The sequence below is a fragment of the Rattus norvegicus genome, chromosome 8 (assembly GCF_036323735.1).
Source record: "Rattus norvegicus strain BN/NHsdMcwi chromosome 8, GRCr8, whole genome shotgun sequence".
In the NCBI taxonomy this organism is placed as follows: Eukaryota; Metazoa; Chordata; class Mammalia; order Rodentia; family Muridae; genus Rattus; species Rattus norvegicus.
Genome location: NC_086026.1, coordinates 61,453,592 through 61,468,907, shown reverse-complemented (window position 1 = coordinate 61,468,907; position 15,316 = coordinate 61,453,592). Strand labels below are relative to the sequence as shown.

General features: G+C 42.8%; 1 long non-coding RNA gene across 1 annotated transcript in view; it reads left to right on the top strand.

Annotated features, from left to right (window-relative positions):
• The first annotated feature begins 5,322 nt into the window (after positions 1 to 5,322).
• LOC134479974 (uncharacterized) overlaps positions 5,323 to 15,316 on the top strand; it is a 42,202-nt gene continuing 32,208 nt past the window's right edge. The window contains exon 1 of the long non-coding RNA XR_010054048.1: positions 5,323 to 5,444. This is a non-coding gene — a long non-coding RNA (uncharacterized LOC134479974). The remainder of the gene's footprint in view (positions 5,445 to 15,316) is intronic.

Genomic DNA, 15,316 nt, shown 5'->3' with positions numbered 1-15,316 from the left:
TGTTCTCTGTGCCGGAGGAAGTGAGCCTGCTGGAGAGACAAGACTAATGCACAGGGTAGAGAAAAGTGACCAAGCTTTCATGACTCAGAGAGGGAGACATGTTAGAAGAGAGGCTGGGCTAAAGATAAAGGCTAAGTCAGAGCCTGGGGAGAGCAGGGAGCACTCCCACTGGCTAAGTCAGAGCCTGGGGAGAGCAGGGAGCACTCCCACTGGCTAAGTCAGAGCCTGGGAAGAGCAGGGAGCACTCCCGCTGACTAAGTCAGATCCTGGGGAAAGCAGGGAGCACTCCTGCTGACTAAGTCAGAGCCTGGGGAGAGCAGGGAGCACTCCTGCTGGCTAAGTCAGAGCCTGGGAAGAGCAGGGAGCACTCCCGCTGACTAAGTCAGAGCCTGGGGAGAGCAGGGAGCACTCCCGCTGACTAAGTCAGAGCCTGGGGAGAGCAGGGAGCACTCCCGCTGACTAAGTCAGAGCCTGGGGAGAGCAGGGAGCACTCCTGCTTTGCACTGAGCTGGGAAGGTGAGTAACTCTAAGTAGGATGTGAGGAGAACCCAAGGCCGTGATTGTGCCATCTGTCACTCATGTTAGAATGCTTCGGGTTTCTGTCCTGGGAGCCTTTGCTTTTCTGTCTGCATTCTTCCCTGTGGCTTTAATACTGCCTTATCTAGCAGGATAATGATTCTGAAGTCTGCGGCTCAAGCCAGGCTCTCCCAGAGTTCCAAGCTTCTACCCCTAATGCTTACCTCTTTCCATTTGGTTGATGAATAAATATTTCCAACTTAACAATCAAAACGATTATTTCTTTCTGCCTAGTAAAACACCACATGCCCAAGAATTTCTATTTTCTCATCTAAGTAAATAACACCACTAGCCAGTAGATGGATTTCCTATGGAAATCTAGAGTCACTTGTGATACTCTCCCTTACATACCACTCAGTTATCACATTCCGATGTTCCTCTCCAAAGGGTTCCACTGCTGGATCCTTCCACCTCTGCTGCTGTTGTCTCAAGTCCCTTCCCATTTCAATGGAGTAAAATGCAATCCCTTGGCCTGGTGCTGCAGGATCTAAAGCCCCTCCTTTCCCCTCTCCTCTTCTTTTTCTGACCTCATCTCTCACTGCTCTGCCTCAGTCACATGTTTCAATCCTTCAAACATCTCAAGTTCAACCAAGCCCTGGCCCTGCATTAGCTGTTGCTTCCATCCATAAAGATCTACCTATAGAGATTGAGGAAACAACCAACCAATGACTGACCCAACTTAAGACCCATTCCATGGGAGAGAGTCAACCCCTGACACTGTTAATGATACTCTGCTATGCTTGCAGACAGGAGCCTAGCATAACTGTCCCCCTAGAGGCTTCCTCCAGCAGCTGATGGGAACAGATGCAGAGACCCACAGCTAAGCATCAGGTGGGGCTTGTGGAATCATGTGGAAGAGTTGGGAATAGGACTGAGCAAGCCAGAGAAGTCGAAGATACTCCAAGAAGACCTACAGAGGCAGCTAACCTGGGCCCATGGGGCTTTCAGAGAGCGAATAACAAACCAAAGAGAATACAGTGGCTGGACTTTGGCCCCCTACACAGATGTACAGCTTGGCCTTCATGCGCGTCCCCAAACAATTAGAGCAGGGACTGTCTCTGAGTCTGTTGCCTGTCTTTGGATCCTCTTCCTCTAACCGTATTACTGGTCAGGCCTCAATGGGAGAAGATGTGCTTAGTCCTGCTGTAACTTGATATCCAGGGCAGGAGAAGGGTGGTACCCAAGAGGGGCCTTCCCTCCTCTAAGTAGAAGGAGAGAGGGTAATGAGGGAGTGATCTGTGAGGACAGGACTGAGAGGAGGTTGGCACAACCAGGATGCAAAGTGAATAAAAATAAATTTAAGAGGAAAATAAAAAGAGCCCCTTGTACCCTTTGTGTGTCTCCTATCTCTTTATTCTCTTCAGGAGAAAAACCTCTCATACAACAATAATAACGGAAAGTAAAATGAAATCCCCGATCATTTCACTGAAGAAGATGCGTCTCTGTCCTTCCTCTCTACTGTCATCACGGTGCTTATCTGGGAGTGTATGTTTATTTGTTTTCAAGCCAGTGATCTGATGCCCCACCTGCTAGACGTTTGGTGAAAACAAATCCTGTTCCCACTCCTGCTTCTCCAGAGCTGGCATAAGGTTTATGAGTATGTGGTGAGTGACTGTTCAGTGACACGTGATGATGGGAAATGAGGACACGGGTTCAGTATAAATGGCAGCTCCCTAACAGAGCAGAGGCAGAATTCAGGGATGGAGTGGACCTCTTGGGACATAGAAAATGCTTGGATCCTGACACTATCATCCCATCTCAGCAGTTTGGATTTTGGAATTTGGAGAAGCCCTCCTAAGAGAAGGGATCCATCTCAAAGGTGCACACACTGTCATCCTGTCATCTCTATCTTTGAGGGATTTGGTCCAGGACCCCTAAAAATGCTAAGATCCATGGATGCGAAAGTAGCTTGTATAAAACAGCACAGTGTTTACAAATGACCTACATCTGTCCCTCTGCTTATCTTATGTCATCTCTAGATTACTTACAGTGTAATATAAATTACTTATGATACGGTATCAAATCTGTGTGAACAGTTATAGAGTATTTTTGGTGGGTACTGACAAAGAAAAGAGTTCTAGATTCTCGGTGGAGATCTAAGTTATTTTTCAATTTTAATCTACAGATCCAGAGCCCACAGTTATGTAGAGCTGACTGCACACAGAGGGCACAAAGCACATTACGGTGAGGCAGGAGAAAGTCATTCTTTTTACCAATTTGATAGAAACATGGGTTAGAAGGATGAGGGCTACCATTCACTGAGCACTTACTGAATACCAGGATTTTCCCCTAAGCACATTACACTTACGTTATTCTTTCCATCATCCACACAACTATAACAGTAGAAAGGAGCCATTGCAGATAAGAAAAGTTGAGGCACCATGAGGCCTTATGATGCCTAAGGTACCTGAGATGCTAAGTGGCAGAGACAAAATTCAAACAAAGAACATCTTTAAGCTAAGCCCAGTGCCCCTCCAGCCTGCTACGTGTCCCTGGGAAGAAGGAAGCAGTAATGTTGGCTCAAGGATTGGCCTGGGAGCTCAGGACAGAAGAGCAATGGAAGGTGTTCTCGGCATAGTGCTTTCCAGGGGCTGTGAGCATTTGCAGGGAAAGGAGCTCTCCTTTTGTATATGTACCCAGTACAGAGAGTAGTGAACGGAGAGTAAGCCAAGGAAGTTTCTGCACTTTCCTACCCAGTGTGTCACCCATAATGCAGTAAGGCACTACTCTTCCTCCTCAATCTGGCCCCATGGGACCCTTCTCCAGAACCGTGTATCTCTCCTTTAGTATGCTTGCGTCCGTTAGAATTTTATTTTAGGTAGAATTTGTTATCATTAAGGTCAGTATCTGTTTTTTATTTCTGTTTATCTCACCGGGCATTATATCAGATCAAAAGGAACACAATGTCTGGTCCCTCTGAGCATGAAGAGGCTGATTCCTGGGTGGTTAAAGTGACAGGAAGTAGCTCTCTTTGTTATAAGGCACACATCTCCCTTTGTGATTGGCAAAATACAAAACTAAAGAAAGAATAATGGGACTGTTATTCTGGCTGTGTGTGATGACCCACAGTAAATATGTTATAGTTTATGAAGCCTAGCAGCTTATGGGAAATAACATCTTGGTGCCCCAGGTTAATTCCATCTGACTCTCTCCTGGTACTAGACAGGTGTCAAGAGCTTTCAAAGTCCTCTGGGAACACAGTACACAACCAACCTCAAGAACGGCAGATTTGTCTGCTCCCTATATTAGCAACCACTAATGAGTCAAAAATCAGTGATTTGCTAACTTTGTAGCTTCTTCTCTCTGCACTAATGAAAAGCTTCTCTTACTGACTTCTGTGGTTTCTCCGTGTTACACACATCTAAAGATTTGCAGCAAGGAGCCTCAGACAAAAGAGACATGCAACATTTGATGATACCATATTTTAATCAAAAACATATTTTAAAAAAGAAAAATTTACTTCATCAAATGAAACTGTTGGGGTATTTTGAAACACAATTGAACTGAAAGGCAAGATAAATTCTTAATTCTTTCTTATACACCTTGTTGCTTTGAAGAAAAATCATACATTTGCAGACCTTAGGCATCAGAGGATAACGTAAAGAGAGCCAACACCATTCTGCGATTCATAGAACTTTCATTCAAATGAGGTGCGCGTATGTATTTGGAAACAGGTACACATATAAGCACATGGACAGATGAGAGAATAGTCTCAGGTGTAAACATGCATTTATGTCCAGTTCAGCAATCAATCACCTATTAGAATAGTACTGGAAATTTGCCTTAGATCCTCCAGCTCTTTTCCTCTAGTTCCCAGTCACTCTGTTTTTATGTATATTTCAAACAGCTTCCGAATTGTGTTCTCCTGAGAGGCTGTGCCAGAGCCTTACTGATACAGATGAGGATGCCTGCAGCCAACCGTTGGACTGAGCACAGGGACTCCAATGGAGGAGTTAGAGAAAGACTGAAGGAGCCGAAGGGGTTTGCAACCCCATAGGAAGAACAACAATGTCAACCAAACAGACCCCACAGAGCTCCCAGGGACTAAACCACCAACAAAAGAGTACACATGGGGAGCCCATGGCTCCAGCTACATATGTAGCAGAGGATGGCCTTGTCCAGCATCAATAGGAGGAGAAGCCCTTGGTCCTGTGAAGGCTCTTTTGCCCAGGGTAAGGGAATGCCAGGGCGTTGACGTGGAAGTTGGTGGGTGGGAGTGGGAGCATCCTCATAGAAGCAGGGGGAGGGGGTCTGGAAGAGGGGGGAACCAGGAAAGGGGATAACATTTGAAATGTAAATACATAAACCATTCAATTAAAAAAGAAAGAAAAAGAAAGAATGGTGTTCTCACTTATTTTTCTACTCCCAAACTCCTTTCTCTCTATAAATTTATGTGTGTTGTCTTCTATTTCTTCGTCCTCTGAGAGTTACATTTTTCCACCCTGCCTGGGAAATGTTTGCCGAGAGGTAATCTTAGAATGTGTCTTCATATTGTCCAGTGTTCCTCGATGAAGACAGACAATGGTAGACTTCAGTCCAAGCAGTAGTGTGGTTCTCAGATATGCCCCACTTCACTGCACTTCTGTCGTGATTTGTTGCAAGACTGTTTGACCTTCCTTTCCTGCACCATGGCGGGGCTCACTAGTTCCACACGCATTTCCCCTACGTGCTTCTCAGATGCCATTTTTAACATCAGCATTTCCCTCTGTGTTCCTGGCAGCAAATGAATCACTTGTAAATGTTCATTTGGCCTTGACGGTCTCTTGCTGTACTCTTTGACTACGAGGGAAACAGAAAGCATGGTGCAGAGACAGCCAGTCTGCCAAGAGTCTGCTAAACCCCTGTGCCGGCAATCCTTCCTTTCCAAGGTACTTCATGTGGGGTTTGAAAAAAAGAAAACTGTTTGGCTTTGCTTTCCAGTTTCCCAAGTAGACGGGTAAACGTCTTCACAGTTTTATGAGAAAACATTATGGGACATGATACTCAACCATGCACTGCTGGGAAATGTCTCGTTTGTACTGGATTTTAATAGGTATAACCTTTTCTTTCAATTCAAACGAAACCTATTTGGAGGCTAGGGTGTGGGTACACTCTTTAACCATAACACTTAGGAGACAGAGGCAGGCAGAGCTCTGTGAGTGTGAAGTCAGCCTGATCTACACAGTTAGCTCCAGGCAGCAAAGCCTACACAGTGAGACTCCATCTTATAAAATAAAAACAAAAAACTATTTTAGCCAAGCCTGGTGGTGCATGCCTGAAATTCCAACAGTCCAAAGGCTAAGGCACAGAATCCTGAACCTGAGGTCCATCTCAGCCTCCAAGAGAGACCAAGCAAGATATCTCTCTCTCTCTCTCTCTCTCTCTCTCTCTCTCTCTCACACACACACACACACACACACACACACACACACACACACACTTTAAAACCTGTCTGAGTTTTGTTTTCTTTTGTTTTGTTGTCTCCTTTTTCCTAGGCAGGGTTTCTCTGTATAGTCCTGGCTGTCCTAGAAGGCAATTTGTAGACTAACCTTGAAATCAGAGATCCTCCAGCCTCTGTCTCGAGAGTCCCGAGATTACAGGCATGTGCCACCACTGCCCAGTGACTGTTGTTTTAAAATCAGGTTTCACCAGCCTTCTTAAGAAGCCAGTATCCTCCTGTGATTCTTTGCTTATAGACTTAAATTATTTGAAAACATTGAGAAGTGAGGTAAGGAACTTCATTTTCTAAAACCTACTAAGATATAGCAGCTGTGTTTTCTACCAGAGCACCCTGACCCCTCTTGACCACAACTATGGCTATCAGCTGACTGTAGGGCTCCTCATATACTCACTGGCCTGGCCCGTCAACTCTGAACTGGGAGAACTGGTTCAAGAAGACAAGCCAGGCCAATCAGAGTCTTCTCAAAGAATATGAGTTGTATGGAATTTAATAAAATGAGCTATTGGCAGTAAAGCAGAAAAGTTAAGGACTATCAGAAGGGAGGGAAAACTGAGACACTCTTACTAGACCTGTTAAAAGTAAGAATCAGGGAAGAGTCATTCATGTGAAAGCAGAAGATTAGAATCAGTTACTGTTACAGAACATCTCACAGCATCTGCGTTAGCATACGATGTTCAGATGCAGTGTTCATTATGATCATGTATGTTTCATGGTGTTTATGAGCATGCATGTTTCATGGTCTCTGAAAGACTTTGACTGGGCTGATCTGTGTTCAGTCCAACATATTACATTATTCTTCCAGCTTGAGAAAAAAGTTCCATCTCAATCCAAGATGTTCTTTTGCCCAGAACATGCCTAAAAATTTCAGGTGGAACTCTTTGACTGGGTGATGGGGCTGGATATGCTCAGCCCAAGGAGTGACACTATTAGGAAGTGTGGCCTTGTTGAAGTAGGTGTGTCACTGGGGGTGTGACCTTAAGACCCTCATCCTAGCTGCCTAGAAGTCAGTCTTCCACTAGCCGCCTTCAGATAAAGATGCAGAACTCTTAGCTCTGACTGCACCATGTCTGCCTAGATCCTGCTGTGCTTCCCCACCTTGATGATAATGGACTGAACCTCTGAACCTGTAAGCCAGCCCCAATTAAATGTTGTCCTTCTTAAGACTTGCCTTGGTCCTGGTGTCTGTTCACAGCAGTAAAACCCTAAGATAACTGGTGAATATTTTCACCAAGCGCATAATAGATTTGGTTAGGAACAAGTAGAGGGACTTCAGAAGTACTCTCACCTCTATCTAGAAGGTCCCAAGGCTACCAGGCTTCTGGGATTATCCTTCTCTATAAAAACATGGTCAGTAGCTTTAATTCATCATCCTATTCACTGTGAGATGAGCGACTTCCTTCCCAAATAGTGTTCTCATTAACGCCTTCACCTTAGTAAGCTTTTCCCCTGGACTCCCAATCTGTGTGCACAGTGGCATCCCCACAATGCCCAGCCAACGATGTGCTCATAAATGAGCACTGGAGGTTTATCCGCAGATCCTGTTTGCGTCTTAATCCCAACATTCTCGATCGCTCCCAAAGTCTCTGCCCTCCTCAGCAGCTGCCTATGCAAGCTGTAAACTTTGTCTTCTTTATTGAACAGAGCAGCTCAAGCGTCTCTTGACTCCACTGCCTTACAGTTCCAGTCTCCTGTAAGGATCAGAGAGCATCCATTCCAGACCAATCCATTCGTGCATTGTGCTAAGGAGACATCAATCAAAGCAAAGGGGTGTTTGAATTATTAATTGGGAGTTGAGCAGGCACCACTGAAAATGTGAGGTTTCAGCAAGGATTTGAAGGGAGCTGATCCATTAGACTGCTGAGTTTAACATTAGGTTGTTGTCACACAAATTGTGCTGTTTGGGTAGAAAACTTACCCAGAAGTATTTGAGTGGAGGAGGGTGAAAGAGAACAGAACAGCAATTTATGATCAATTTGGCCAGAAAAATAAATTCTTTATATTGAGTGTGCAGCTCTTCTGTAACTTTGTGATTATTTCTAAGTAAAATAATACTAATGAAAGCTCAAGGCTCTAATATTGATACTAATGATAGACACACATACACTATTGAAGAGGCTACTCGACCTCTTAAAATGAAAAATGGTGGTAGCTGAAACGCAACATTAACTCTGTCAAGCAATCAGACAAGGATTGGACATATTGGGTGAGGTCCCTTTGGCTTGCTCCCGAAGTATATGAGAAATAGCAGAGAAAGAAAAGAATTCAAGGATTCCAGGGTTTGGGTCTCAAGCTACTAGGAAGACTGGAGAAAGTCTAAATGACAGACAAAGGTTATAGGTATGTCAGACCGAAGTTCTCAGAGGAAGAACAGGGGTTCAGTTTGAATATTTTGAGTTTAATATTGTACATTGAGGTTTGGCGTGTGAGTCAGGAGTTCTGAAGAGAAGTTCAGCATGAGCTACACATTTGAGAGAAGTCAATACAGCAGTGGTGCAGAAGCAGTGGCATGACATGAGCTCAACATGGCTACATGTATAGAGAGGAGCTCAATATGGCTGTGTGTGTAGAGATAGGAAAGAAGAAAACTGCATCCAGTAGTCAAAGCCCATCATAAAAATGCACATGTATCTATAGCTTTCAATGAATTATAACTTACAATTTTATTGATAATTGACAGAGCTTAGAAGCAACCAAAATGTTCTTTGATACATGAATGGGTAAGTGAGTGTTCATATAGAGACAATGGAACTTTATCTAACACCATAAAGACATGAGGTATTGTTCAATGAAAAAACAAACGGATAAGCTTAAATATATTTTATCAAGTGAAATAACCCAATTCCAAAGAATCTGTGTGCTCTATGATCGCAATTATCTGACATTCTGAAGAAGGCAAAACTATACAGAGAGTAAGAGGCTTGATTGCTAGGGGTTTAGGTAAGCACGGATACGCATAGATGGAGCACAGACTTTAAGGCCAACAAAAATGCTGCCAATATTTTGACAATGGAGATGTCAAGATACTATTGTCCATGTTGATGGAGTGTACAGCACAAGAGAAACCCTAATCTGAACTTCGAACTCTGGATGATAATCAAGTGTTTGTGTAGAATTCATCAATCACAGTAGACACGTCACTCTTGTAGGGAGTCTGGAACTGGGGAAGGTATTACAACACAGCTGTTAGTGTCAGCCTTTAGTAAACAATCCCTAAGGATGCCTAGATGGCCAGAGAACTGAAACTAGTATTTGTTTTGACACTACATTCTCTATTTTTTTCTTTTTTTTTTTTTTGATTTTTTTTTTTTATTAACTTGAGTATTTCTTATATACATTTCGAGTGTTATTCCCTTTCCCGGTTTCCGGGCAAACATCCCCCTCCCCCCTCCCCTTCCTTATGGGTGTTCCCCTCCCAACCCTCCCCCCATTGCCGCCCTCCCCCCATAGACTAGTTCACTGGGGGTTCAGTCTTAGCAGGACCCAGGGCTTCCCCTTCCACTGGTGCTCTCACTAGGATATTCATTGCTACCTATGGGGTCAGAGTCCAGGGTCAGTCCATATATAGTCTTTAGGTAGTGGCTTAGTCCCTGGAAGCTCTGGTTGCTTGGCATTGTTGTACTTTTGGGGTCTCGAGCCCCTTCAAGCTCTTCCAGTTCTTTCTCTGATTCCTTCAATAGGGGACCTATTCTCAGTTCAGTGGTTTGCTGCTGGCATTCGCCTCTATATTTGCTGTATTCTGGCTGTGTCTCTCAGGAGCGATCTACATCCGGCTCCTGTCGGTCTGCACTTCTTTGCTTCATCCATCTTGTCTAATTGGGTGGCTGTATATGTATGGGCCACATGTGGGGCAGGCTCTGAATGGGTGTTCCTTCAGTCTCTGTTTTAATCTTTGCCTCTCCCTTCCCTGCTAAGGGTATTCTTTTTCCTCATTTAAAGAAGGAGTGAAGCATTCACATTTTGATCATCCGTCTTGAGTTTCGTTTGTTCTAGGGATCTAGGGTAATTCAAGCATTTGGGCTAATAGCCACTTATCAATGAGTGCATACCATGTATGTCTTTCTGTGATTGGGTTAGCTCACTCAGGATGATATTTTCCAGTTCCAACCATTTGCCTACGAATTTCATAAACTCGTTGTTTTTGATAGCTGAGTAATATTCCATTGTGTAGATGTACCACATTTTCTGTATCCATTCCTCTGTTGAAGGGCATCTGGGTTCTTTCCATTTTCTGGCTATTATAAATAAGGCTGCGATGAACATAGTGGAGCACGTGTCTCTTTTATATGTTGAGGCATCTTTTGGGTATATGCCCAAGAGAGGTATAGCTGGATCCTCAGGCAGTTCAATGTCCAATTTTCTGAGGAACCTCCACACTGATTTCCAGAATGGTTTTACCAGTCTGCAATCCCACCAACAATGGAGGAGTGTTCCTCTTTCTCCACATCCTCGCCAGCATCTGCTGTCACCTGAGTTTTTGATCTTAGCCAATCGCACTGGTGTGAGGTGAAATCTCAGGGTTGTTTTGATTTGCATTTCCCTTATGACTAAAGATGTTGAACATTTCTTTAGGTGTTTCTCCGCCATTCGGCATTCCTCAGCTGTGAATTCTTTGTTTAGCTCTGAACCCCATTTTTTAATAGGGTTATTTGTTTCCCTGCGGTCTAACTTCTTGAGTTCTTTGTATATTTTGGAAATAAGGCCTCTATCTGTTGTAGGATTGGTAAAGATTTTTTCCCAATCTGTTGGTTGCCGTTTTGTCCTAACCACCGTGTCCTTTGCCTTACAGAAGCTTTGCAGTTTTATGAGATCCCATTTGTCGATTCTTGATCTTAGAGCATAAGCCATTGGTGTTTTGTTCAGGAAATTTTTTCCAGTGCCCATGTGTTCCAGATGCTTCCCTAGTTTTTCTTCTATTAGTTTGAGTGTGTCTGGTTTGATGTGGAGGTCCTTGATCCACTTGGACTTAAGCTTTGTACAGGGTGATAAGCATGGATCGATCTGCATTCTTCTACATGTTGCCCTCCAGTTGAACCAGCACCATTTGCTGAAAATGCTATCTTTTTTCCATTGGATGGTTTTGGCTCCTTTGTCAAAAATCAAGTGACCATAGGTGTGTGGGTTCATTTCTGGGTCTTCAATTCTATTCCATTGGTCTATCTGTCTGTCTCTGTACCAATACCATGCAGTTTTTATCACTATTGCTCTGTAATACTGCTTGAGTTCAGGGATAGTGATTCCCCCTGAAGTCCTTTTATTGTTGAGGATAGCTTTAGCTATCCTGGGTTTTTTGTTATTCCAGATGAATTTGCAAATTGTTCTAACTCTTTGAAGAATTGGATTGGTATTTTGATGGGGATTGCATTGAATCTGTAGATTGCTTTTGGTAAAATGGCCATTTTTACCATATTAATCCTGCCAATCCATGAGCATGGGAGATCTTTCCATCTTCTGAGGTCTTCTTCAATTTCTTTCCTCAGTGTCTTGAAGTTCTTTTTTTTTTGTTTGTTTGTTTTTTTTTAATTTTTTTTTTTATTTTTTATTTTTTTATTAACTTGAGTATTTCTTATATACATTTCAAGTGTTATTCCCTTTCCCGGTTTCCGGGCAAAATCCCCCTCCCCCCTCCCCTTCCTTATGGGTGTTCCCCTCCCAACCCTCCCCCCATTGCCGCCCTCCCCCCATAGTCTAGTTCACTGGGGGTTCAGTCTTAGCAGGACCCAGGGCTTCCCCTTCCACTGGTGCTCTTACTAGGATATTCATTGCTACCTATGGGGTCAGAGTCCAGGGTCAGTCCATATATAGTCTTTAGGTAGTGGCTTAGTCCCTGGAAGCTCTGGTTGCTTGACATTGTTGTACTTTTGGGGTCGCGAGCCCCTTCAAGCTCTTCCAGTTCTTTCTCTGATTCCTTCAACGGGGGACCTATTCTCAGCTCAGTGGTTTGCTGCTGGCATTCGCCTCTGTATTTGCTGTATTCTGGCTGTGTCTCTCAGGAGCGATCTACATCCGGCTCCTGTCGGTCTGCACTTCTTTGCTTCATCCATCTTGTCCAATTGGGTGGCTGTATATGTATGGGCCACCTGTGGGGCAGGCTCTGAATGGGTGTTCCTTCAGTCTCTGTTTTAATCTTTGCCTCTCCCTTCCCAGCCAAGGGTATTCTTTTTCCTCATTTAAAGAAGGAGTGAAGCATTCACATTTTGATCATCCGTCTTGAGTTTCGTTTGTTCTAGGGATCTAGGGTAATTCAAGCATTTGGGCTAATAGCCACTTATCAATGAGTGCATACCATGTATGTCTTTCTGTGATTGGGTTAGCTCACTCAGGATGATATTTTCCAGTTCCAACCATTTGCCTACGAATTTCATAGACTCGTTGTTTTTGATAGCTGAGTAATATTCCATTGTGTAGATGTACCACATTTTCTGTATCCATTCCTCTGTTGAAGGGCATCTGGGTTCTTTCCATTTTCTGGCTATTATAAATAAGGCTGCGATGAACATAGTGGAGCACGTGTCTCTTTTATATGTTGAGGCATCTTTTGGGTATATGCCCAAGAGAGGTATAACTGGATCCTCAGGCAGTTCAATGTCCAATTTTCTGAGGAACCTCCAGACTGATTTCCAGAGTGGTTTTACCAGTCTGCAATCCCACCAACAATGGAGGAGTGTTCCTCTTTCTCCACATCCTCGCCAGCATCTGCTGTCACCTGAGTTTTTGATCTTAGCCATTCTCACTGGTGTGAGGTGAAATCTCAGGGTTGTTTTGATTTGCATTTCCCTTATGACTAAAGATGTTGAACATTTCTTTAGGTGTTTCTCAGCCATTCGGCATTCCTCAGCTGTGAATTCTTTGTTTAGCTCTGAACCCCATTTTTTAATAGGGTTATTTGTTTCCCTGCGGTCTAACTTCTTGAGTTCTTTGTATATTTTGGATATAAGGCCTCTATCTGTTGTAGGATTGGTAAAGATCTTTTCCCAATCTGTTGGTTGCCGTTTTGTCCTAACCACCGTGTCCTTTGCCTTACAGAAGCTTTGCAGTTTTATGAGATCCCATTTGTCGATTCTTGATCTTAGAGCATAAGCCATTGGTGTTTTGTTCAGGAAATTTTTTCCAGTGCCCATGTGTTCCAGATGCTTCCCTAGTTTTTCTTCTATTAGTTTGAGTGTGTCTGGTTTGATGTGGAGGTCCTTGATCCACTTGGACTTAAGCTTTGTACAGGGTGATAAGCATGGATCGATCTGCATTCTTCTACATGTTGCCCTCCAGTTGAACCAGCACCATTTGCTGAAAATGCTATCTTTTTTCCATTGGATGGTTTTGGCTCCTTTGTCAAAAATCAAGTGACCATAGGTGTGTGGGTTCATTTCTGGGTCTTCAATTCTATTCCATTGGTCTATCTGTCTGTCTCTGTACCAATACCATGCAGTTTTTATCACTATTGCTCTGTAATACTGCTTGAGTTCAGGGATAGTGATTCCCCCTGAAGTCCTTTTATTGTTGAGGATAGCTTTAGCTATCCTGGGTTTTTTGTTATTCCAGATGAATTTGCAAATTGTTCTGTCTAACTCTTTGAAGAATTGGATTGGTATTTTGATGGGGATTGCATTGAATCTGTAGATTGCTTTTGGTAAAATGGCCATTTTTACTATATTAATCCTGCCAATCCATGAGCATGGGAGATCTTTCCATCTTCTGAGGTCTTCTTCAATTTCTTTCCTCAGTGTCTTGAAGTTCTTATTGTACAGATCTTTTACTTGCTTGGTTAAAGTCACACCGAGGTACTTTATATTATTTGGGTCTATTATGAAGGGTGTCGTTTCCCTAATTTCTTTCTCGGCTTGTTTCTCTTTTGTATAGAGGAAGGCAACTGATTTATTTGAGTTAATTTTATACCCAGCCACTTTGCTGAAGTTGTTTATCAGCTTTAGTAGTTCTCTGGTGGAACTTTTGGGATCACTTAAATATACTATCATGTCATCTGCAAAAAGTGATATTTTGACTTCTTCTTTTCCGATCTGTATCCCCTTGATCTCCTTTTGTTGTCTGATTGCTCTGGCTAGAACTTCAAGAACTATATTGAATAAGTAGGGAGAGAGTGGGCAGCCTTGTCTAGTCCCTGATTTTAGTGGGATTGCTTCAAGTTTCTCTCCATTTAGTTTAATGTTAGCAACTGGTTTGCTGTATATGGCTTTTACTATGTTTAGGTATGGGCCTTGAATTCCTATTCTTTCCAGGACTTTTATCATGAAGGGGTGTTGAATTTTGTCAAATGCTTTCTCAGCATCTAATGAAATGATCATGTGGTTCTGTTCTTTCAGTTTGTTTATATAATGGATCACGTTGATGGCTTTCCGTATATTAAACCATCCCTGCATGCCTGGGATGAAGCCTACTTGATCATGGTGGATGATTGTTTTGATGTGCTCTTGAATTCGGTTTGCCAGAATTTTATTGAGTATTTTTGCGTCGATATTCATAAGGGAAATTGGTCTGAAGTTCTCTTTCTTTGTTGTGTCTTTGTGTGGTTTAGGTATAAGAGTAATTGTGGCTTCGTAGAAGGAATTCGGTAGGGCTCCATCTGTTTCAATTTTGTGGAATAGTTTGGATAATATTGGTATGAGGTCTTCTATGAAGGTTTGATAGAATTCTGCACTAAACCCGTCTGGACCTGGGCTCTTTTTGGTTGGGAGACCTTTAATGACTGCTTCTATTTCCTTAGGAGTTATGGGGTTGTTTAACTGGTTTATCTGTTCCTGATTTAACTTCGATACCTGGTATCTGTCTAGGAAATTGTCCATTTCCTGAAGATTTTCAAATTTTGTTGAATATAGGTTTTTATAGTAAGATCTGATGATTTTTTGAATTTCCTCCGAATCTGTAGTTATGTCTCCCTTTTCATTTCTGATTTTGTTAATTTGGACACACTCTCTGTGTCCTCTCGTTAGTCTGGCTAAGGGTTTATCTATCTTGTTGATTTTCTCAAAGAACCAACTTTTGGTTCTGTTGATTCTTTCTATGGTCCTTTTTGTTTCTACTTGGTTGATTTCAGCTCTGAGTTTGATTATTTCCTGCCTTCTACTCCTCCTGGGTGTATTTGCTTCTTTTTGTTCTAGAGCTTTTAGGTGTGCTGTCAAGCTGCTGACATATGCTCTTTCCTGTTTCTTTCTGCAGGCACTTAGCGCTATGAGTTTTCCTCTTAGCTCAGCTTTCATTGTGTCCCATAAGTTTGAGTATGTTGTATCTTCATTTTCATTAAATTCTAAACAGTTTTTAATTTCTTTCTTTATTTCTTCCTTGACCAGG